We start from the raw sequence: 24,355 nt of genomic DNA, 5'->3' as shown, positions 1-24,355 counted from the left end.
GCTTATGCACCACGGACTCTATGGTATTGTGGTTAAATGTGGCTCTGGTATGAAACTTTGCTGGAAACATCTGAAAAAAAATAATTGCCATTATGACGGCAGCAGCATCAAAAACAACAATAGAAACATTTCTATGGCCCTTTAAGGTTTACAAAATATTTTCACAAATACAAAAGTCTATGAATTAGGTAATACAAGTATTTTAGTATTTATTGTACCTATTTATTATATTTAATATTAATTGTATTATAACAGTAGTGATATGTAGTATAAACTTAATACCTATTATACCAAATAGATATATTCAATTTTTAAAATTTTTTACAGATGAGGAAACTGATACCTAAGATATTGAGTGACTTGATAGCAGTTTTATTTTTTGGTTCTACTACAAATGTATTTCAACACTTGATTGGACCCAACCCCATGCCTGCTGAAATAAAATGGCACATAAACTAGTATTGTCATTTTTATATTTAAGAAAATAGGTGAGGAATTTGAAACAATAACTTGACTTTATTTCCCACATCTTTAGGGCAATAACTGGATGGTGACACTGACAATATTCAGGGATCTTCATCAATCTCTTAACATCATCTTTCTGTATGTAATTTGTTTATCTGCTTCCCCACCTCTCCAAGAAAGCAAAAAATAAATAAGTGAATGAATGAATGAATGAACAAATTAATTCATTAATAAAATAACAGCAAAAACAACTGAACACTTGTTGACTCCCACCAGTATGTCCCCATACTTCCTCAGGTCACAGGCTGGAAGTCTTCCTGTTCCCACAAACCATTGCAAGGACATTCAGCTGTTCCATTCTAATTCTAAAGCTGGACTTGAAAGCAGGTCTGTGTAGAGAGGTCTTCACATCATGTTGTGTGCAATAGCTTAATATAACATGTGCTGTTCAAAAGAACTGAAGCAGATTTCTTCTTGAGGAGTATTGGCTGTCCCAGGGAAGCCTCTGGTTGGACTTCACTCTGCAAAATGCATGGAGAACTCTAAACGTTACAGTGATTTGGTTAATTGGGTAAAGACAAGAGCTTCTGGACAGCAGAGTTGATTGGCCATGTTGGCCTGGCATGCAGCACTGTGCGATGAAAAAACAACTCAGCAGCCTGGGTGCATTTGAATACGGAGTTATTTTATAAAGCCTGCACTGTGTGTTTTGAATGCACATTTGCTGTTATGAATAACAGCGATTGTTTGGCTCGGCCTGTCTTTGTTTGAATGCCAGCTGGCATTGACTGGGGCTGTGACACATGACACTCCAGCTGTGTCCACATGTTTCTGGGTTGCAGTATCCACTTATATAATTTGCTTTTTTGATCAACAGTTGAACCATTTAAATGAGCTCATCAGATTACACATGCTAGCTACTTCTCTGCAAATAATTCTATTGCCGTTTTAAAAAAATCATTCTTCTTTTCTTATTATGGTGATATTGCAACTTCATTAAACCTAGTGCAGCAAAAGATATATTCCTAATTGAACTTGAGTATTTTTCCACTGAATACACATAATTACAAGACAATAGCTTAGCATTTAATCAAATGAACCATTAAAATAGTAACTAATGATGGTCTTACTATGACTGACAGACCCAACCAGAGCATCTTTAACTTTCTCCACATTTGATTAGGAGGCCTGCATTAGTCATTGTAATTAGATTTGTGAGTGGGGAGTGAGGCCTACCTGAGTAGGGCTAGATAATCTTAACAGCTTGGGGTCAGGAGCTTCTGTTGGGCTCAAAAGGATTTTCTTGCTTCAAAGAAACTCAGGAGAATAAAGAAGACATTGAACCTGATTCAGCCTATAGGTTCATTTTTGTGACCTTTTCCTGTAGAACTAAAAACATCATTAACTTAGCACTGCCTTTGCAATCTCAAAGAGATGGAACCACACACAGTTTCTGTTTCATTTCTTAAGAAAAACATAACTTATGAAACACTGGGGATCAGACAGCAAACTATCACTGTCATATGGTGAAATGCATTTCTGTGAGCTTTCATGCTATGACAGTCAGTGTATCATAGTGGATACAGTGAAGGACCTGGAAGACCCAGGTTCAAATATGATCCTTAAGTCACTTAAATTCTTGACCTTAGTTTCCTTATCTATAAATTAGGAATAATAATGTATCTAGTATTTACTGCATGGGGTTGCTGTGAAATCCAATAAGAACCCAATCTTCTACCACCAAATAAAAAATGGAGGACATTGAAACATGCATATGTTCATTCATCCTACATGTACTTGTGAAGTACCTACTGCATTTGATATACTGGGCTAGGCACGAGGGGAAATACAAAGATAATCAAAAGAGGAGCATCATTTTCAGGTGACAATAAAAACTGGAGATCATCGATCTAAAATGAAACTGCAATCATTCCTTGGTTATCTACCCAATGCTCAAACCATAACCAATCCTCATCCCTTATTCTCTATCTAGGGTATTGCATTGCTCATTTCACCAGCCTTAGGACTTTTCAGTGTCCATGACTATCCATCCATCTATGCAGAGGATGTCCAATCTTGAATCCCAGCCATAGCATGTTTTGATGTAGTTGCTGCTCAGAATATAAAATTGTGATGAACAGAGAGATAAGGACAGGAGGAATTTCTTGTACAGCAAAAAGCCATTGCCCTTTTTCATTCACAGAGGTGGGAAATGGAATAAATTAAACAATTAGTAGAATAAAGATTTTGGTCAAATAATTTCATCTTTATATACTCTATGTAAATCATACAGTGCTACACAAAGTATGTGTGTTGTTGTGATTAAAGGAGGTCCCTGTGAGAGTCTTGTTTCCACTGAAGATTCTTTCTCCTATTGACATAGATAGATTTTTTCTGAGAAGCACATATGATACAAAAAGGAAACAAGCATCTATTAAGCATCTACTATATGCCAAGCATGATGCAAAGCACTTTATATATATTAACTCATGTTAGGGCAGGTAGGTGGTGTGGTAGATGTAGCACTGGGCCTGAAGCCTGGAAGATTCATCTCTTCGAGTTCAAATCTGATCCCAAACACTTACTAGCTATGTGACCCTGGGCAAGTCTCTTAACCCTGTTTGTCTTGGTTTACTCATCTATAAAATGAGCCAGAGGAAGGAGATAACAAATTAATTCCAGTATCATTGCCAAGAAAACCCCAAATTGGGTCACAAAGAGTTTGACACAACTGAAACAAGTGAACAACAACAAAAATCTGATGGGACCTTCACAACAACTCTGGAAGAGAAATGCTCTTGTCATTCCAATTTTATGGTTGAAGAAACTGAGGCAAATAAAAGTATGATCTTGTGTGCCTAAGTTCACAAGGTAATAAATTTCTCGGGTCAGATTTGAAGTCACATCTTCCTGTTCCCAGGTCCAGTGCTCTATCTGCCTTACCACTTAGCTGATATGCCAGGTCAGAATGAGAAAGCATCCTTAATGTAATCTCTTTTGTTGAACAGGTTGAGTTTCTTCACAAAGCAGAATTTAGTCATGAATTCATTCAAGCCAATCAAGCAACAAACTCATTGCCTACTTGCCAGGAATTGTTCATCATTAAAAAATAGTCCCTGCCCTCGAAATGTTTACAATTTAGTTGTATAGATTAGACACGTGAAAGGACATCACGATTGTGCAAGACAGTGAATATCAATGTTTCAGACAATATAAGAACACAGAGGATGCAAAGATTACCATGGATGCTTGTGAGCAAGGAAAACTTCATAGAAGATAGGATCCAAAGACTGATAATATATCTACTTTTATTACAGGGAAGTCTATTCTTCTTTTTCAGTTTTGCTTTGTGAATAATGATGAGCACATGGACTAGCCCTTGTTCCAATGAAATGGGGCTGACAATATTTTCTGGTACATATAGAAGCAGTGCCGTTTCTTCAATCATACTAGTCTCCTGAACTTTGCTATTTCTGTCCACAGCAACACCATCTTTATAGTACCCCAATTCAAAATTTGAAATTATCCTTTCCTCCTCACCCTTCTTCACTTTACCTACCTATTCATCTGCTAGATCTTATTGATTTCACCTTCTCAACATTTATAGCATGTAACCCCTTCTCTACAGCCACACACACACCCCTCCAGTTCAGACCCCCATCCCTCCCACCAGACTATGACAACAGCCTCCTCATTGATCTGTCTCCTTCCCAATCCAACTTCCACTCAGCTGCCAAAAGGATATTCATAAAGCACAGGTCTGACCATATCACTCCCCTGATCATTAAATTCCAGTAGCTTCCTCTTGGCTCTAGCGCAAAAACAAACAAACAAACAAAAAAACCTGAACAAACTCTGTTGTTTGGCATTTAAAGACCTTTTCAACCTGGCTCTGACCTACTTTTCCTATATTATGATGCATTACTCCCTTTCACAAAGTCATCAATTTAACCAAACTGACATTGCTGTTCCTCACACACACTATGCATCCCTGTGTCTTTGTAGAGAGTGTCCTTAATGCCTGGAATTCACTCCCTCCTCACCTTTACCTTTTAATACCCCATTACCTCCTCCATGAGGCCCTCCTAAATCTCCCAGTTCCTACTCCCTAACATTTTCCAGTATTTACTTTATATATATTTCATATCACCATTTTGTATATACTTACATGTGTATATGTGGCACCCTTTGTAGTGTAAGCTCCTTCAGGACAAGAGTATTTTCATCTTTGAATCTCCCATGTCAAACACTGTGCATGGCATATAGTAGGGATTAAATAAATGTTTGTTTATATATCGATCTCTAGCTAGAGGTCTTGGTTTCACATTAGCCTCTACTACTTACTAGTACTTGTTTGATCTTGGAACTCGCTTCCCATGAAAATGGAGTTGCTATATTTTATGCTGCTTTTTTCTTCTTAATAGATATTTGGTCACATGGACAGAGGAGTCAAATTTGTGGCTGGCAGGCTATATACAAGGAAAGCAAAACTTCCAATACAACCTGAACCAGATTGGAACTTCTCTAGGCCTCAGTTTTATAATCTATAAAATGAGGAAGTTAGACTAGATGGCTTCTGATTGATGTCCTGTCCAATATGTTATTGATGATCTCATCACCTTTTGGGGGGAGGGGACTGGGCAATGAGGGGTAAGTGACTTGCTCAGGGTCACACAGCTAGTAAGTGTCAAGTGTCTGAGGCTGGATTTGAACTCGGGTCCTCCTGAATCCAGGGCTGGTGCTTTATCCACTGTGCCATCTAGCCATCCTAAGAGGGAATTCAAGTTTATGGTATGGGTAAAGTACTTCAAAATCCATAAGTGGTATGTTATCTAGGCAATGGCACTGACTGATTTCTTATGTTCCTATAAGAATACTTCAAGGAGAGGAATGTATGATTAACTGAATATTTGTAGACATTAATAGGTGATTCATAGGTGATTATTACATGTACTTCAAATTGCATCATATAAGTATTCGACTGTCTGTTAGCAAATAATCACCATGCTCAACTTAATGACATTGACCCATCCACAGCCACAGACACCTTCATTTTCTATACAATGTCTGTCTTCTTGAATAACGGCCTATTACATTTTTTTTCATCTACAGTTTAAGCCCAAACTCCCAGACAGTGAGAAGAAGGAAAATGAAGACAGAAGCTTCACCAGAGTTCTGCCAGGCATGAGAAATAGTTCTCAGGATGACAGACAGAACAAAGTTAGCAAACCCAGGAAAGAGGGTTTGGAGAAAAGAGATGGACTCTTGACTCCTATAAATCTAAGGCAAAGCCTTGGGATAGTCACACGGGGAAAAGAAAACAAAAATGAAAAGAAAAATGTGTACAAGTGTGATTTGATTGGTTTCCTAAGGAATGCACACACTCATCTATATTGTATAGGAGAAGTGATAATAAATCCCAGAAGAGCAGGGGGAATTAGGGGATTGACAAGGGATAGGTTCAGCGCAGTAGGCAGGGGCAAGAAGTTTATGTCCTACTCATGGTATTCCTTCTATGAGATTACCAAAGTCGCTGACCAAAGGTTATTTGGTTACTTGTGTGGACACAATCTCCTAAAGATAGTGGTGTTGAACTCAAATAAAAAGGAATCCCTGATGCTCTTATATTGACATAGAAAATCCCAAATTTACGTTATCTATGCTATAGTGTATCTTTGTGTATTTATTGATTTGGTTTCCCAATTACATTTCATTATGGTTCAGGCTGCACTGGGGGAGTTTTGCCAGTGTTATATGTAATCTGCCAGGCACAAATTTGACATGGACGTCTGTCCATGTGATCAAATATCCATTAAGATGGAAGCAGTATAAAATACAGAAACTCCAATTGCATGGGAAGCAAGTTCCAACATAATATCTATAAATGCTTTGAGAAAGTATCTTGTTATACAGGTCTACTATTCACTTGAAATAAAAGAAGATTGATTATCTTCCATGTAGCATTCACTGATTTCTCCCTCTCCTCTACTGTCAGTGTGCCCTTCTCCATCAAAGTATCTCCTGTTTACTTATCTGTAAGCATGCTACATCTCCCTAGTAGAATGAGAGCTCCTTGAGAGAAAACATTATTTCATTTTCATCTCAGTATCTCCACTGGATTCGCTGTCAGAGCTCTGGGGATCAAAACTGGGTTTGCTGTGTGTTACCTCCATGATTTTGAATCTTGAAGTCACTGGACATTACTTTCCTCACATAAATGAGAGGTTGGATCAGGTCACCTCTAAGACCCCTTTAGGTGTTATAATTATGATCCTATCTTTGTGGGGCCTGATGCAAACACTGATCTGTTGCACAGAACAAAAATGTTGAGAAATTCTCTCCAGAACACAAGTAATACCTTCTAAATTAAATCAAAAGAAACTGGGAGGCTAAAAGAGATTGCCTTGTGAGTCAGGTTCTACCTTTAACACATGGTAACCGGATGACCAAAGCAGTGCATTTCTCTGACTAGTCATCATTTACATCATGTTTTCATGCAGTCAATTATAGTTTACAGATCGGTTTAGGGACTATTTGTTTATATCTTTTGACCACTTTATTTATTAGGGAATTCCTGTCAATCCTATTACTAGGCATGTACCCCCAAGGAAATCAGAGACAGAGACAAAGGACCAATGCAGACCGAAATATTCATAATAGCACATTTCTATTGGCAAAGAACTGGAATACAAGGTCACACTGTACTGACCATTTATTAAGTATAAAAAGCTTTTGATCTTACAAATGAATTTATTTTCTAGATTGATGCTGTCCTTGACAACCCTGTTTCTCTGCTTGATAAATAAATCAATATTCACTGACCAAGGCAATTTTAGTCTCTTTTGGACTCCTCATTAATTTCTGTATGAACTTGTTGATGTCTTTTCTTCCATCCATTTCTCCTCGGCAACTAAGCGGAATAGGGAATAGATCAATTGGCCTAGAGTTAGGAAAATCAAATAAGTTACTCACTCACTGGATGACCCTGAGCAAGTCAATGGACTTTCATCAACCTTAGTTTTCTCATCTGTAAAATGGTGATAATAATAGCACCTACATCACAGTGGTTTTGCGAGGATCAAATGAGATGATATTTCTAAAGTGCTTGATACAGTGCCTGGTACAAAGTAGGTGTTTAATAAATGCTTGTTCCCTCTTCCTAACCCACCCCCTTCTCAAGCATTAATAACCAGTTTCAAAGTTGTGTTGGCATTGCCATATATATAATTCTCATTTTATTCATTTATTTTTTTTCCTTTGTTGATAGTTAGGCCAAGTGCTTTTTAATGATTACAGATGTCATGTAGCCTTATGGCGATTAACTGGGACTTGATTCAATCAGTACAATGTCATCTTAAAACAGGAAAAACAACGTGATTTCAGAAAGTCTATTGTCCAGATTAGGATGGGCAGTTGTATATACCATGCACAGAGCTCCTCCATTAGGAAAAGTATGACTATGTGTGTACATATAAGCATATATTTAAATCTATACACATATACATACACATTTATGTCTGTGACATTTATGCATGATGCTGCAACTGGATGAAGAGCCGAGCCAAAAGCTAAAGAGGAGGATAATGGGCTGAGTTGCCTTGGGGAAATAGCAACATATTTTTGATGACCTCAAGTTTCTGCCTGAAATGAATGCCTATATTCTGAAGATTAATATTATTCCTATTGACTTATGACTGCATTATAGATAGAACACGATGATCTCTGAAATCTCAAAGGTGAGGATCAGCAAAGGGACAATATGGGGTTTATGGTGGGTATGAGTAGACTGCAACACATCCCAAAGAAGGGATGGCAAAGGAAAAACACTACAAAAAATATCATCAAAGAAATATGTGTTAGAAAAAGAGGGACTAGTCTCATGCAAGATGAAAGATGGAGAGCCTGTGTGGTGCATTGATATCCTTGTGATGTCAAGAGAAGCAAGAGGATTTGAGAAAATTTCATAACACATTGTTAGAAAACTTGTAGCAGCACATGGACAAGAGCCATATAGGATCAGAAGGCATGGATGGGGTGAAATGTTCATCACTAAAGGTAAAACTTACATCATTGATCTCATACATCCATTTGTATGTCCTCTCCTATCTACCAGAGTACCCTGTTCATAGTAGTCACTTAATAAATATTTGTTGAATTGAATCTATCTATACCATGTGCTACATATCATTCAATGTACTGCATACAATCAGAGAGTAGATGCATATTTTTCCCCTCTACATACATATTTCTTCTTTCTTGGTTGGTGAGAGAATTAAGAATTGATTGGTTAATCTGATTTCAAATTTGAGGAAAGATTAGGGGCTTTACAAGTTGGGAGTGGAAGAGTAAATGAATATAATTCCCTAAAATTAGAAAAGTGGCGTTCCACCCCCCCACCCCAAGTGTCTGTATTCAATCAAAGCAACATGGAAACAATAACTGATTGCCCAACATGAAGCCAGTTTTCAGATAAAACACATGGGCTGCTTGAGATGTATCATTGTAAGAAAACTCCTTACATCAATCTTTGGATCTCACTGGGTTTCTGGTCAACAAAACCTTGGTCCTTAGTTAAGAGTCTCAAAGCAATAGGTGAAGGTGCTCCAGCTTCCCAGCCATTTAGGGCTAGGTTCAAACAATGCAATAAAGTTTTTTTTCACAATTTTCACAATTGAATAAAGTTTTTTCACAAGACAGAAATTGTAATAGATCTAAAATTGAATAGAAAGAGAATTGAGCTAGCTCCAGAATTGAGTCACAAGATGGAGTCAGTATGGTTCACTCAATTCCCCCTCATATAAGAATGTTCATTTGTATGGTGTATTGAAAAGAGTGTTGGCCACATCTCTAGTCTACAAATCAGTAATCATCTCATTGATTTGCTGCTGATAAAAATAATAAAAATATTGGTCAGTGGAATAGATTCAGTACTCAACAGACAGAAATAAATAAACCATGTATCCCTGGGACTTTGATAAATTTAAATACTCCACCTACTTGAAAGGGAGAAGAGAAGTGAATAAGCATTGTCTACTATGTTCCAAGCACTGTGCTAAATGATTCACAAATAGGATCTCATTTGATCCTCACAACCACTTTGAGAAGTAAGCATTATTGTTACCCCCATTATATACATGAAGAAATTGAGGTTGACAAAAGTTAAGTGACTTTCTCAGGGTCACACAGTTACTAAGTGTCTGAAATCATATTTAAACTCAAGTCATCCTTACTTCCAGCCCAGCACTCTATCCACTGTACCACTTAGCTTTCTGCAATTAGCATATGGTCTCAGCATCAACAAAAACTACCTGGAAAACTGGAAATAACTCCAGGAAAAATTAAGTTTAGACCAATGCCTCACACCGCATATAAGGCTTAAATGAACACATGCCTTAGATAGTAAAGATTATTAGATGAGCAAAGAAGAAATTAATTTTCATATCTATTAAAGGAAGAATTTGAGACTAAACAAAGGTAGAAACAGGAGATAAAATGCACAATTTTGGTTATTTAAAATTAAGAAACCAATATAGGCTAAAGTAGGAAAATAGTGAAGTGAGGCAGGAGAGGGGGAAATTTATAGTAAGTTTCTCTGATAAAAGATTCATGTTCAAAATATATAAGGATCTGATTCAAATTTATAAGGATGAGTCATTCCCCAAATGATAAATGCTCAAGAGTTTCAAAAAGAAGATCCAAGCTGGGGCGGCTAGGTGGCACAGTGGATAAAGCACCGGCCCTGGAGTCAGGAGTACCTGAGTTCAAATCCGGCCTCTGACACTTAACACTTACTAGCTGTGTGACCCTGGGCAAGTCACTTAACCCCAATTGCCTCACTAAAAAAAAAAAAAAAAAGATCCAAGCTATCAATAGCCATATTAAAAAAAAAGTTCCAAAACACTAATAATTGGAAAAATTGCAAATTAAAGCAACTCTGAGATTCTATCACACGCAAATCAAATTGGCCAAGTTGACCAAAAAAAAAAAAAGAAGAAGGAAAGAAAGAAATAAAATGATAAATGCTGGAAGTGCTTCAGGAAAATGTCTCAGTACATTAATGGGCTCTTGGTAGAGCTATGAATTGGCCCAGTCATTCTGGAAAGCAATTTGGATCAATGCCCAAAAAAGTTATTAAACCTTTGACCCAGAAATGCCATTATTAGGCCTATATTTCAAAGAGAACAAACAAAGAGTAAAAGGATCCATGTAAAAAAATATTTATAGTAGTTCTCGCTATAGAGGCAAGTTAACTGGGAAACCAAGGGGGTCACCATCAATTGGTGAATGCTTAAGCATATTATGCCATATGAATGTACTGAAATACTCTTGTGTCATAAGAAATGACACAAAAGATGGTTTCAGGAAAACCTAGGAAAATTTTTATGAATTGATACAGAGAGGAGCAGAAACCAAAAGACAATTTGTACAATAACTACAACATCACAAGACTTAATAACTTTGACCAACCACAATTCCAGAGGTTGGACAATTTAGAATGATACTCACCTTCAAAAAGATGTGATTGACTCAAGGTACAAGAATGTGCCATGTATTTGTGACATATTTTAGACATGGTCAATGTGGAATTTTTTTCCTTGATTACACATATTTGTTATAAGGGTTTTGTTTTTGTTTCCTTTCTTCCAATGGAAGAGGTAGTTAGTGATGGGGGCAGAAAAGAGGGAAAATAAATATTGTTTAATTTTTTGAAAACTAAAGATAATACTGAATTTGGAATTAGCGGATATCTATGTTCAGATCTCCTATTGTAAGCAAATCATTTTAGCTTCTTAACCTTCAGTTATCTAATCCACTAAATGGATATACTAATGGTATTCACCTCAGAGGATTATTCTGAGGATCCCGTGAAACAACATTTGCTGTGTTTGTAGAATGGTGCTAGAGAAATAATGCTGGATTTGGAGTTGGAGGACCTAGATTGGAATCCTAGCTCTCCTATTTCCTACCAATATGACCTTGGGTAAGTCAACCTCTCTGGGACTCAGTTTCCTCATTTATAAAATGAGAAAGTTATTCTAGATAAAAGTTTATTGGGGCAGCTAGATGGTGCAGTGGATAGAGCACCGGCCCTGGAGTCAGGAGTACCTGAGTTCAAATCCGGCCTCAGACACTTAACACTTACTAGCTGTGTGACCCTAGGCAAGTCACTTAACCCCAATTGCCTCACTAAAAAAAAAAAAAAAGTTTATTATATGGTGGGCCATGACCCCAACAGTAAAAGGTTATGTATACCTATTTTATATACCAATATACCTGGAGTCACCTAAAATTTTCTTAGACAAAAAGGGGTTGCAAATGGAAAAAAAGTTTAATAAGTCCTGGTCTAGATCAAATAGAAACACATTCCTGTGGCTGCATAACGATTCATAAAACTCCAAATTAACATTATTTATGTTGTATTATGGGTTTTTTGTTGTTGTTAAACATTTCCCAATTACATTTTTTTTTGGTGAGGCAATTGGGGTTAAGTGATTTGCCCAGGGTCACACAGCTAGTAAGTGTCAAGGGTCTGAGGCGGGATTTAAACTCAGGTCCTCCTGAATCCAGGACCAGTGTTCTATCCACTGGGCCACCTAGCTGCCCCTCCCAATCACATTTTAATCTGCTTCAGGCTCTACTCTCCAGTTTGACACCCCTGGGATAGGTAATTTCTAAAGATCCCTTCTAGTGCTAAAATTTTAATTTTGTGACTAGAACTTAGACTATCATGTTTGTATATTTAATGGGCTCAACTTCATCACCTCCAGAGTTATGACTCCAGAGGTTGTTTATTCTATATGAATGATACAGAGTAACTTTTTTTTTCTATGTCATTTCAACTAAAAGTCTGCGTGTCCTTATTTCAACAAATAACTGGTAATTAGGCATTTTGTTATTTGTTTTAGATTCTGACCTATAAATGGTTACCAATTTAACCACTAAAATTATCTTACATATTTGAAACTGCATATGGTTAAAAAAATTTTAATGCTGCCTTTGAGTAAAATGGCTAGCAGAAAGTGGAATCGAGTATTTGAGCTACAAACATCAGACCTGGGAGATAAATTTGATCTTTGCCAGGAAATTTAGCAGACTTTCCCTTCAAAACCAATTTGACTCCAATAATTTGTTCAATTAGTATGTTAAATAGATAGCATGGGTCATGGTTTTTTATTTTGAGAGCAATAATCCAATGATCTCAATTGATATCCTTTTATATACATGGATTATACTGCTGACCCAAGGCTAGTAAGATGAGTGCTTTGAATTTTTCATAGTTGATTTTATAGAATTGGTCATGGACCATCCACATCCCAACCTGTGTACTTGTAATGAGCCATCCACAGAGGCATAGAGGATGTCAGTTCACAACAGCATCTGAACTTTAGGAAGGTCAAACTTGATTATACCTCAGTTAAGTAGCCTACAGAGCAAAGAAGGTCCTACAAAAGACATGAGACCCATGTGCAGGTTGCTAGGGTGGGAATTCCTATATAAACCTCATTTTCTCATTGGACTACATTTCCCAGAGGCCTATGCATGGCCTTTCTTGCATGGTATCAACCAAAATGCACACTGGCTGTAGCGGAAGGAGTATGCTTCCAGCATAGAGAGTGTGAAAGGAATAGGGAAATATCAGAGGAGAGGGAGGGAGGATGAGACAGGGGTTGAAGAAGCAGGGTAGTAGAAACTAGAAAAAGAAATGAATAAGAAATAAGCAATGACATTTAGACCAGACTCAGAGCACAGATGAGGGATTGGAGCCCTGGACTGGTGAGATATGGATGCAAGTATGGCTGGGTGGAAGGCAGATCTAACTGGCATTCAAAAATCATTGTTTTCAGTGTGAGCATCGGCACCTCAAAATTCAGCAATTGATACAAATCAGGACTTAATTCATTGCTTTTTTTTTTTTACTGTATAGGCTTGACAAAGTGTTAAAATTACAAATTAAGCTTAAAAAATATATGTGCATACCTTTTTTGGTGGGGGAGGGAAGTGCCTGTTATTAATCATTTATCAACATGTCCCTGTATTTCTCTGTAAACCTTGTTTGAGCTCAGGAGGAATAGAGTAGAAGGCTTGGGGAATGAAATGATCACCAGATTGGAGGTCCAGTGCCTAGAGAAATAATAATAATAAATAATAGTAACAACAATAACAACAACCAGCATTTAGATAGTGTTTAAGGTTTTCAAAGTGCTTTATATCCATTATTTCATTTTGAGCCTTACAACACCCCTGAGTACAAAGATACACTAGAAGAGACATGCAGGCTGATGTCTTAAATTTCCAGTTCCCAAGAAGATGATGTTTACTAACAGAAGCTCTGAGATGGAGAGGGGAGTGACCCAACTGAAACGATGAATAATATTCCCTAATGATCTGATAAGAATTTAAATAAACTGTGTCATCCTGCTATATTGAAATCATAGAGGAGCAAAAGGGCATTTGACTCAGAATTTCCTTTGGAGGCAAGGGAGGAGAAACAATATAGGCATGGGTTTTGAGGTAACCTCCTGCACTTCAATTTCTTGCTATTTATTTGTGATTTCATTTTATCTACATATATTTTCGTATACTATCTGGTTTGGCCTGCTGAGATTCATTGGAAGTAAGAACTCACTTCTATTCATTTAATTGGATGATGGATTCTAATTGACCAATGAAGAAGTTCCAAGTTATATGTTAAATCACTCTGTATGTCTTTCTTCCTCAAACCCTATGAAATAAATAAGAACAACCAAAAAAGGAAATACTCCCTTTCTCTCTGTCCATACATATACTTCATTCTGCATCCCTTGAAGATTACAGTTGCCATTCATTTTAATTATTTTATCTTATAAGAATATTTGGGTAATTTTTTTCAGAAGAAAGGGACTATTGGTATGGAAAGTTGCACTTGCTACAAGACTAAGTTGATGTGTTTGATTAGCATTACTCAACTGCCTTATATACCCCTCTCCCTTAATCTTTCTTGCAAGGTATATTTTGCTGGAGTCAAAAGGAGAGATATATTTCAAAATCAAGGTTACATAAATACAAGATATACTGATAATGCTATACAAATTTTAAAAACTGTTTGTGGCCAGCTAGGTGGCGCAGTGGATAGAGCACCGGCCCTGGAATCAGGAGTATCTGAGTTCAAATCCGGCTTCAGATACTTAATACTTACTAGCTGTGTGACCCTGGGCAAGTCACTTAACCCCAATTGCCTCACCAAAAAAAACACAAAACTGTTTGGGAGATGAGAAAAGTAAGAGGAATATACCATGTGTTTTGTTTCAAGTCCTCCCTGTGGTAAAATATGAAAGTTTTTAACAGTCGGTTAGGATAACTGAAAGACGCCAGTTTTTCAAGGACCACCCTTTTGGGGAGGAGATGAACAGTCCGCCTGCTGCGCATGTCAGACTGCCTGCCGGGTACAGTCCACCTGCTGCGCATGTCAGACTGCCTGCCGGGTTTTTGACTTCCGGGGGGGAGAGAACGAGAGTAAGCCCTTTTGCCTGCTTGGCGGGACTCCTGACGGCGCGGCACAGACTCTCTCTCCAAAGGTGGCCTTGTCGGTTTGGTGAGTTTTTATAAGGAATATAGACTAAGCTTAGACTTAAGACGATTTGTATTGTGTTTCTACTTTCCTATCCTTCTAATCAACTTCACCTTGTGACTATCATAACTATAAATAAAAAGGTCTATCTAGAAAACCAAAAGCTGCTTCCATTTACTAGTTTGGGAGATAAATTAAGGGAAAGGTTAAGTAGGGGAGATTTATGATCTAATATCCAATTTTAAATCTCACATCCCCTATATGAATGACTCTAGGCTCCACATGACTCTCCAGTGACAGCTCTGATAATAGTTCCCATTTGGAAATCATCTAAATGGGATTTGGGATGTACTAAGCCATAGTGCAATTAACCACTAAGGAGCTAGTCCCATGTCTTGAATAACTGAAGTAAGGAGTCCCACTCAGTCAGTCAGTCAGTCAGTCAGTCAGTCAGTCAGTCAGTCAGTCAGTCAATAGTTAGCCAATAAACATTTATTAAGTGTCCGCTATATACCAGCCATCCTGCTAAGTGTTTGGAATAGAAAGAAAAGCAAAGGGCAGTTCCTGTTCTCAAGGGACTCACAGTCTCGTGGGGGAGAAGACATACAAACAACTATGCATACATAGTTAGATACATGATAATTGGGCATAATCAACAGAAGGAAAACACTGGAATTAAGGGAGATGGGTACTGTTTTTCTACAGAAGATGGGATTTTAGTTAGGACTTGAAGTAAGCCAGGGAAGCCAGGATTCAGAGGTGGGGAAGGAAGATGTTTCAGGAAAGGGGGACAGTCAGAATGCTGAGAGTAGAGGTGTAAGGTGTCATTCAAGGAGCAGCTAGGAGGCCAGTCCCACTAGACCCCAGAGCACAGGGTGGGCATATAAAATGGGGGAGGGTATAAACCATAGAAGACTGGAAATGAGGTGGGGGAGGGGAGGACATGTTTTGAAGGGCTTTGAAGGTCAAACAGAGGATTTAAAATGGGATTCTATATTACGTAGTGTGGTGACCTGGTCAGGCTTGTACTACTGGAAGATCAATTTGACAGCTGGAGAGACTCATGGCAGGCACATCAACAAGACAGATTTAACAATAATCTAGGCATGAGATGATGAATGCCTAAATCAGAGCGGGACCAGTGTTGCAGGAAAGAAAGAGGTATATGTGAGTGATGTTATGAAGGTAAAATTTGATAGGCCATGACAATAGACTGAATATTGGGGTGGGGTGAGAGAGAGTGAAAAGCCAGGGATGACACCTAGGTTGTGAACCTGTATGTCTATGAGAGTGGTGGGACCTTCAATAGTAAAAAGGAAGTTAGGAGGAGTGAAGGGTTTGGGCAAAAAAAATGACTTGGACATGTTGCATTTAAAATATCTATGGGGCATCTAGCTCAATGGGTAGTTGTAAGAGTGAGCCTAGAGGTCAGTAAACAGATTGGTCCCGGATCCATAGATCATCGGGATAGAGATGATCATTGAATCTATGGGTGCTGATGAGACTGAGATGCAGCAGTAGGATTGCAGCAGTAGGAGAACCAGCAAAGAACATTATCAAGAAAACATAGAGCAGAGGTAGTATTGAGGAAAAGAGGATGTTTGACAGTGTCAAAGGCTTCAGAGAGGTCAGAAAGGCTATGGATTGAGAAAAGCCTAAGAAATCTGACAAGAAATGATTAGTAACTTTGGAGAGAGCAGGTCTGGTTGAATGATGAGGTATGAAGTCATCTTGTATAGAGTTAAAAAGGGTATGAGAGAAAGTAAGTGACCTTTGCAAGGAGGTTAACCTAAAAGGCAGAAGAAACATGGGATAATATATGTTTATATATAGGAGAAATAATTAATAGAGAAGGAGGAATCAAGTGTGTTTTTTTGGAGGATGGGGAAGACATGAGAATGTTAGTAAGCAGTAGGGAAGCAGCCAATAGACAAGGAGCAGATGATAGAGGGGGGCAATCCATTAGAGAAAACAGGATAGACTGGGAATACTTGTGCATATGCCAAAGGTTTGCCCTTGGCAAAGAGAGGGACCATTTCCTATGTGAGGGAGGAGTGAAGGAAGAAATAGTAACAAGGTATCTGGGTGATGTGACATGATATAAGATGTGCTATGATATGAGGAGGAAGGGAGACGAGGGAGCAGGATTTCCTCAACATTTGATCACATTTTTAAGTCTTCCTTCCTATTCCTGACTTATTGGTCATATAAGATTAACTTCTCTTTTCCTTTGGATTACCCAAACCCAGTACTGGGTTTACACTTCTCTTCCTTCTCAAGTAATCTTTATGGCCCATTGCCATAAACATTTGCTGTCACTAGGATGAGAGCAAACCCTGGGATCTGAATCCCCCTTTGTTATTCATAACTGATGTCTGCAATGGAAGAGCAGATTACTGAGCTAACTGCAGCTGCTAGAGTTCCTCTAGATTGGTCTCTGATGTCCTTCTCTTTGTACTCCCTGAAACTAAAAATGGAAATGTTTTTGGTTCTCTTTGCATCACCACTGGGGAGATCACAGTCCAGTGCCCAGAGCTTCTGCAGATGAAGAAATCTTCTGTTAATGTAAATGACAGTCAACAAGGAAAAATCACAGAAACAGATGACAAAAATTTCCCATTATGGCTACTGCAGTGGGTTTCTGTGCCAGAGACCAGCTTGTCCTTCAGTTTACTGAGAAAAACACAGAGCCTGGTGATGTAAAAGAGACTGACAATATTGAATATTTCTTCATCAAAAAACTCTAGTGAGGTTAAAAAAAAGTTGTCTCTAAGAATAGGTAACAGTCCTTAAAAAAGAGGAATGGATGGAAAGAGAACAATGAATGGAATTTAATGTTCTTACCATGCAGCATGGTTCCAATTTAAATATAAAAGAAGGGAAAATGTAGGTATAATGATAATGACTATTGTGACTTTTAATTAGAGGAAAACCAATAATATGTGACATAGAAAGAAAATGGTTTGGCTATGTTTAATTCCTCTATCTGTTCTTCATAAATATTTGGATCATTGTTTTTATACCATTTATCCATCACTCAGAAAGGCACTGGCATACTGATTATTGCAGGGAAGGAATAAATAATGACTGAGTATTGTAAGGATGGAGAGTAAAGGTAAAACCAGCATTCCTCTGCCACCACTAACTCTGAAATTGTTCTCTATCTCTTCTCATAGTCGTCATTTAGGCTTTTAAGTGGTAGGAGAAAAGAAAATGGAAAAGGGCATATGGCTCAGGGAAGTGAAGAAGGAAGGGAAGAAGATGAGAAAAGTAGACAAAAATAGGTGGAGTTTGAGAACAAAATTTTATTTGGTTGTAAATTAGGAACCCTATACAAAGGGAAAGAGATTGTGTGGTTCAATGAGAAGGATGATAGATTTGGAGTTGGGGGACCTGGGTTTTAATTCCAGTAAATTTTTTCAGTATAACCTTGGACAGATTATTAAACTACTCTGAGTCTCAGGTTTTTTTACTCATAAAATATGGCTAACAATAATGTTTATCCTATCTAACTCACGATAATCTTGTAGGTAAGTGCTTTATAAAAATAATGGTGCTATATAAATGAATGATTAATTTTTTTAAATTATTAAAAAGTTTATCATGTGGAAAGAGGGACAGTTAGGTGGCACAATTCATAGAGTGCATGGCCTAAAGTCAGGAAGACTCATCATCTTCCTAAGTTCAAATCTGGCCTCAGACACTACCTATGTGAGCCTGGGCAAGTCATTTAGCCCTGTTTGCCTCAGTCCATAATCTGTAAAATGAGCTAGAGAAGGAATCACTCCAGTGTCTTTTCCAAAAAAAAAAAAAAAAGGAAAAAATAGAAGTAAAAGGGAAAAGGACCCACATGTACAAAATATTTAAAGCAGCTTTGTGGTGGCAAAAAATTGGAAATCAAGGGAATGTCCATCAATTGAGGAATGGCTGAAAAAGTTGTGTTATGTGAATATAATGGAATACTATTGTGCTATAAGAAATGATGAGCAGACAGATTTCAGAAAAACCTGGAAAGACTTATGTGGACTGATACTGAGTAAAGTGAGCAGAACCAGGACAGTAACAGCAACATTGTTTGATGATCAACTGTTTTAGACTTAATTCTTCTGGACAATACAATGATCTAAGACAATTCCTAAGGACTCATGATGGAAAATGCTCTCCACATCTAGAAAAAAGAATTGTAGAATCTGGATACATATTGAACCATACTGATTCTACATTTTTTGTTTTTGTTTTTTGAGGTTTTCCCCTTTTGTTATGATTCTTTCACAACTGAGAGGAATGAACAAATGTGCAAAGCGCAGTCCTAATTTATGGGGATACAAATAGAAAAGTATGATAGCCCCCTACTCTCAAGGAGCTCTTATTATAATGGAAGAAGAGGTCCATATGGAAACTTTCTACTGCAAGTCAGATGGAAGGGTCTGGTCCTGAGAGTGCAGGAGCAAACCATGGCATCCCCTCTTCTCTAATGACATTCCCACTGATATAATCCAGTCAACTTCTGCCATTGACCCGACTGACTTTGCAAAGGACTTTGGTCACAAGAACATTTTTCCGATGTTATTTAGTAGCTATGGATATGAATTCAAGGATTTTTATTTTGAAAGTCACTAAAAGAGTTATCATAGAGCTATCCTTTTTCCTTTCTCCTCTTCTCTCCTTTATTCTATCCTTAAGAATATTTCTATAATATTGGCTATCAAAAGAAATTCCTGAAAAACTACTCACCCCACCAAAACAAACACTCCCCACTAACTACACAAGAAAAAAAAAGATGAAAAATGTCTATTAACAATACTATTCTATGCAATTGTATAGCCCAAAGACCTAGCCTATCAGTATATTTTATATAGACACTGTAGATGAACAGTGAACTGGTGCCAGAAATGAATGGGAGAAAGTGGGATCATATTGGGGAGATTATATAGCATGATGAATTATACCCACAAAGCAGGACCTTCAAAATATATATAATCAGGAAAGAAGGTGAGTTAGTCATATAGTAAGGTCAAGGGATAATAGATACACAACTTATAGACTTTAGTGGTTGCCATGGAATGGCAAGAAACCAAGAAGAAACTCCCTCCCACCCCTGCACACCCAGTGCAGCAAAGTATTTGTGGGAGGACATGGGGAAGAGTCCCATGGCATGAGAAGATGTAGATGGGGTTTAATCTGTACCATAGAAGGGAGTAACCATATGTATGAAAGCCCCGCTGCACTGGAGTATAAAAATGGTGAAGTAAGTTTTAGACACTTCTTCAAGGGTTATTTGCATTTTAGTCCTTATTTTAAGTTTTGAAATAAAGACATGTTAGAGGAATTTCAAGCTTGGTAGACCCAAGAGGTTTAGATAGTAGAGGATGGTAGAGAAGAGAAGATTTAGGGGATCAGAAAGACTTTCATGGCAGGCAAATTCTTTCTGCTTATCCAAAAGGCTTTCTCTGCCTGATTCCCATAAACAGTAGCTCTCTTCTAGGTCATTGTGAATTCTTGTAAGATGTCAGTTACCAATTTCATAACTAGGCCTGAAAAGAATCTATTTATCCTCAGAATCCTCAGAAGGATGTCCTGTTAAAATATTGTAGCAAATTCACAGGTTATTTCTTTTCTTTTCTTTTCTTTTCTTTTTTGGTGAGGCAATTGGGGTTAAGTGACTTGCCCAGGGTCACACAGCTAGTAAGTGTTAAGTGTCTGAGGCCGGATTTGAACTCAGGTCCTCCTGACTCCAGGGCCAGTGCTCTATCCACTGTGCCACCTAGCTGCCCCCAGGTTATTTCTTTACCCAAAATAATCATCAACCTTCAGCATATATTTGTTCTGTTACTGGTACAAGGAAACTATAACTTCCTTCATTCTTCTCATTTCTTCATGAGGAAAAATAACTTAGGTATGTTAGGAAAAAATTAAGTATGTATTATTTAGCTGAAAGAATATGAACTGCCCTTGAAGCAATTTCTTGCCAAATTTCATCTTGAGGTGCCTGTAATGAATAAAAACTTGATAAGTTTTAGATTTTTAAAAGGGCAAAGAATTTATTTTTTTAAGATGAAACACTAAGAAAATGTGTGTAGGGTTGTTTATGTGTATGCAAACTTTAATGTTCAAGATTTAAGAGAAAATGGGTATCACTATGGGGATAGTGATGGGAAGGGCAGTTTCTTTGAATTCTGAGTTAAAAGCCAGGTAGACACCACTAGGTTTGTATCCCAAAGAAATCATAAAAAAGGGAAAAGGACCCACATGAACAAAAATATTTACAGCAGCTCTCTTTTTGGTGGCAAAGAATCTGAAATCAAGCCAATGCCCATCAATTGGGGAATGGTTGAACAAGTTGTGGTATATTAATGTAAAGGAATACAATTGTGCTGTAAGAAATGATGAGCAGGCAGATTTCAGAAAAACCTGGAAAGACTTAAGTGGACTGATGCTAAGTGAAGTGAGCAGAACCAGAACAAGACTATACACAGTAACAGCAACATTGTGTGATGATCAACTGTGACTTAATTCTTCTGGACAATACAATGATCTAAGATAATTCCTAAGGAAGGACTCATGATGGAAAATGCTCTCCAAATCCAGAAAAAAGAATTGTAGAATCTGGATGCATATTGAACCATACTGATTCTACTTTTTTTGTTTTTCTTTTTTGAGGTTTTTCCCTTTTGTTCTGATTCTTCCACAACATGACTAATGCAGAAATATGTTTAATGTGATTGTACATATATAGCCTATATAAGATTGTTTTCTGCCTTGGGGAACAGGGAGGGAAGGGAGGGAAGGAGAAAAATTTGGAACTCTAAATCTTATTAAAAGCAAAGGTGGAAAACCATCTTTACAAGTAACTGAAAATAATAAAATACTTTTATGATTTTAAAAATAAATTAATTAAATCGGGGTAGAATGTGAGTTACTTGAGGACAGGTATGGGATTTTTTTTCTTTTTCTATCTCCATTATCTTACATACACAATTCATGCTTGATTTCTTATTGGATAAGTGCATCTGGGGGAGGTAGATATTTTCAATTTACAACCTGCATTGTGACCAAAACCTCTAATGGAATGAAGTCTTGGAGGAAACTTCATATGGAATGCCTGAATATCTGCTGAATGCTTTAGTCTGTTATTGTTCACAAGCAGAGAACGGTTTACCACGGTAGCCAAATGATAGTACATCTCCCAGCCCCAGCCTCTTCTGAGCAGCGACTTTATGGCATCTCTCTCCCCTGGAACTGAATCTTTCAGCCGCAAAAGCAAAAGCTTCACAATAGACAAAACATTCCAAGGCACTGTTAGGGAGGCAAAAATATAGTAATGTTATAGGGTTAAAGGACTGACAACCAGCAAATTACAGAACAAAACAAAAACAAAAGCAAAAAACAAAAACCCAGTAACATTTTAAAACGATGTTTTAAAAAGAAACTCCCGACACCAAATATCTACTTTTAGCTTTTGAGTCAAACATTTTCCTTCTCCCTCTGGCAGCCACTGAAGCAGTTATGGAAAGTATTCAGCTTGATAACATATGCATAAGTAATGTACAGAGGTACAGAGCTTCCTGGCACAATGTCATGAAGTTCACAAAAGTTTCCATGGCCAGCTCTTAAAGCTTGGGGTGCTAATAATGTCCACTCCTCAGCTTTCCTACTGTTCAGAAAATTTCACTCCTGCAGCTTCTTGGCTGATTTGGAGAAATCACTGTAGAGGTTACTGAACTAGTCGATGTGTTGGTATTTGGACTATAGGCCCACTGTTTTTTCAAGAGTGTGTGGGAGGTGGGGGTGGGGGCAGTTCATTTAAAATAAGAAAGGAAGGAAGAAAGAAAGAAAGAAAAAGACACAGTTCATTATTAATGCCACTCTTCCTCCCATCTTCCTTAGCGGAATGTGAAAGGGTCAGCCGGTGTCCAAAATAAAAATGGAAAGACCAAAGGCTGTTTTTTAACCATTTTGCCATAAGAAGCGGGAAAACATACATTAAATGAAAAGATGCTTAAACAATGCGGGGGTTTTGTTCCAGAGAGACATTTGGGCACTTTCCCTGGGAAAGGGGGTTAAAAGGTTGTCAATGCTTTCTCCAGGGGCTCTGTCTGACAGTGAACATGTGTTTCCTCCCTTTAATCGGCTCGCCAGTAGCCAGAAAGCTGCTTGTTTTCTGCAGAGGTTGTCAAAAATGATTTCAGTCTGGAGAGGATGAATGATAAAAGAGGTTTCAAACACAGTTTTGCACTGTAGCTTGCGCGGCCCCAGAGAGGAAGGATTGTATTACAATCGCAGTGCAAGGGGGCATGTTCCTCTAGCAAAAAAAAAAAAAAAAAAATCCAGCCTCCTCCAACCTGTTTGATGCTTCCCCGTTATCTTTCTGGGCTGGAAAACCCAGACTAGGCCACTTTGGAAAATGGGACTGGGGGTGGGGGTGGGAAAGGGAGCTAATTGAGAAAATCCACCTTGTCTCCAGGGCTGGCTCCCTGGACAGCCAGGCCGAGCTCGAGAAGTTGGTTGCAGGCTCTCGCAGCAGACAGTGAGAAGTCAGCGGCCGCCGGCCCCTCGCTCCTGGAGTTGAAGCTGGAGCAGACGCTGGCGCTGGCGCTGGCGCTGGGCTGCGTCGGCGAGTTAGCAATAATCACACTTTGCCTGCCCTCCAACCGTGCCTTCCCTCACCCCAAGAAGCGCAGGCTGCTGATGGCGCATCCACGAGTCCTCCCGTGGATTTATGGGCAGCCTACGCCGTTATTGATGGGGTTTATTTTGAGAAAACACAAGGGGTTAGTTATGCTTTTCCCAAATACATGACGCAACCTAAGCATGCAAAGAAAAATGAAGCTGCTCCGGCTCTGACATTTCCATTTTCTCGGGGGTGGGAGGGGTGGGGAGGGGAAGCACTGGCTCCATTTCTGTAAGTCAGTCCGTGCTCTTTGACTTGTGCCCCCCCCCCCCCTTTCCGCTTGCCATTGCAGGCGAGGCTCACTTTAAGAAAACCCGGCCAATAAAAATCCGAATTTAGGGGATAGATAAACTAAACGGTGTTTGTGCTTCAATGGGATAGTTCATTTTACTCCTGCCCCCTAATTCACCACAGATCTCCTTTACTTATGAAGTTCGCTGGTGTTTTGGGGTAGTGATTCGATTTGCGAAAATTGGATTCATCCCTAACTTTCACAGGAATACGTCAATTGGAAGCGACAATTTCATACAGCAAGAGAGCACTGTAGCTCTTTAGCTGCCACATCGACCAAGGATGGACAGAGACAAACGATTCCTGCATCAGAAAACTTGTTAAAAGCAAAAGGTTTTTACTTTAATCTTTAAAAATTATTATACATGGAAAAGATTTAA

The 24,355-nt window shown here is 38.3% G+C and overlaps 1 long non-coding RNA gene across 1 annotated transcript; it reads right to left on the bottom strand.

Annotated features, from left to right (window-relative positions):
• Positions 1-278: 278 nt before the first annotated feature.
• LOC122744287 lies at positions 279-23,709 on the bottom strand. Its single transcript, XR_006355063.1, has 4 exons — positions 23,467-23,709; positions 22,173-22,309; positions 13,444-13,587; positions 279-986 (listed from the first exon to the last, which is right to left on the bottom strand). It is a non-coding gene; the product is annotated as an uncharacterized LOC122744287 (long non-coding RNA).
• Positions 23,710-24,355: the final 646 nt, after the last annotated feature.

Source organism: Dromiciops gliroides, chromosome 2, assembly GCF_019393635.1.
Source record: "Dromiciops gliroides isolate mDroGli1 chromosome 2, mDroGli1.pri, whole genome shotgun sequence".
In the NCBI taxonomy this organism is placed as follows: Eukaryota; Metazoa; Chordata; class Mammalia; order Microbiotheria; family Microbiotheriidae; genus Dromiciops; species Dromiciops gliroides.
Note: the sequence above shows the minus strand (reverse complement) of the source record. Positions and strands in the feature narration are given on the sequence as shown.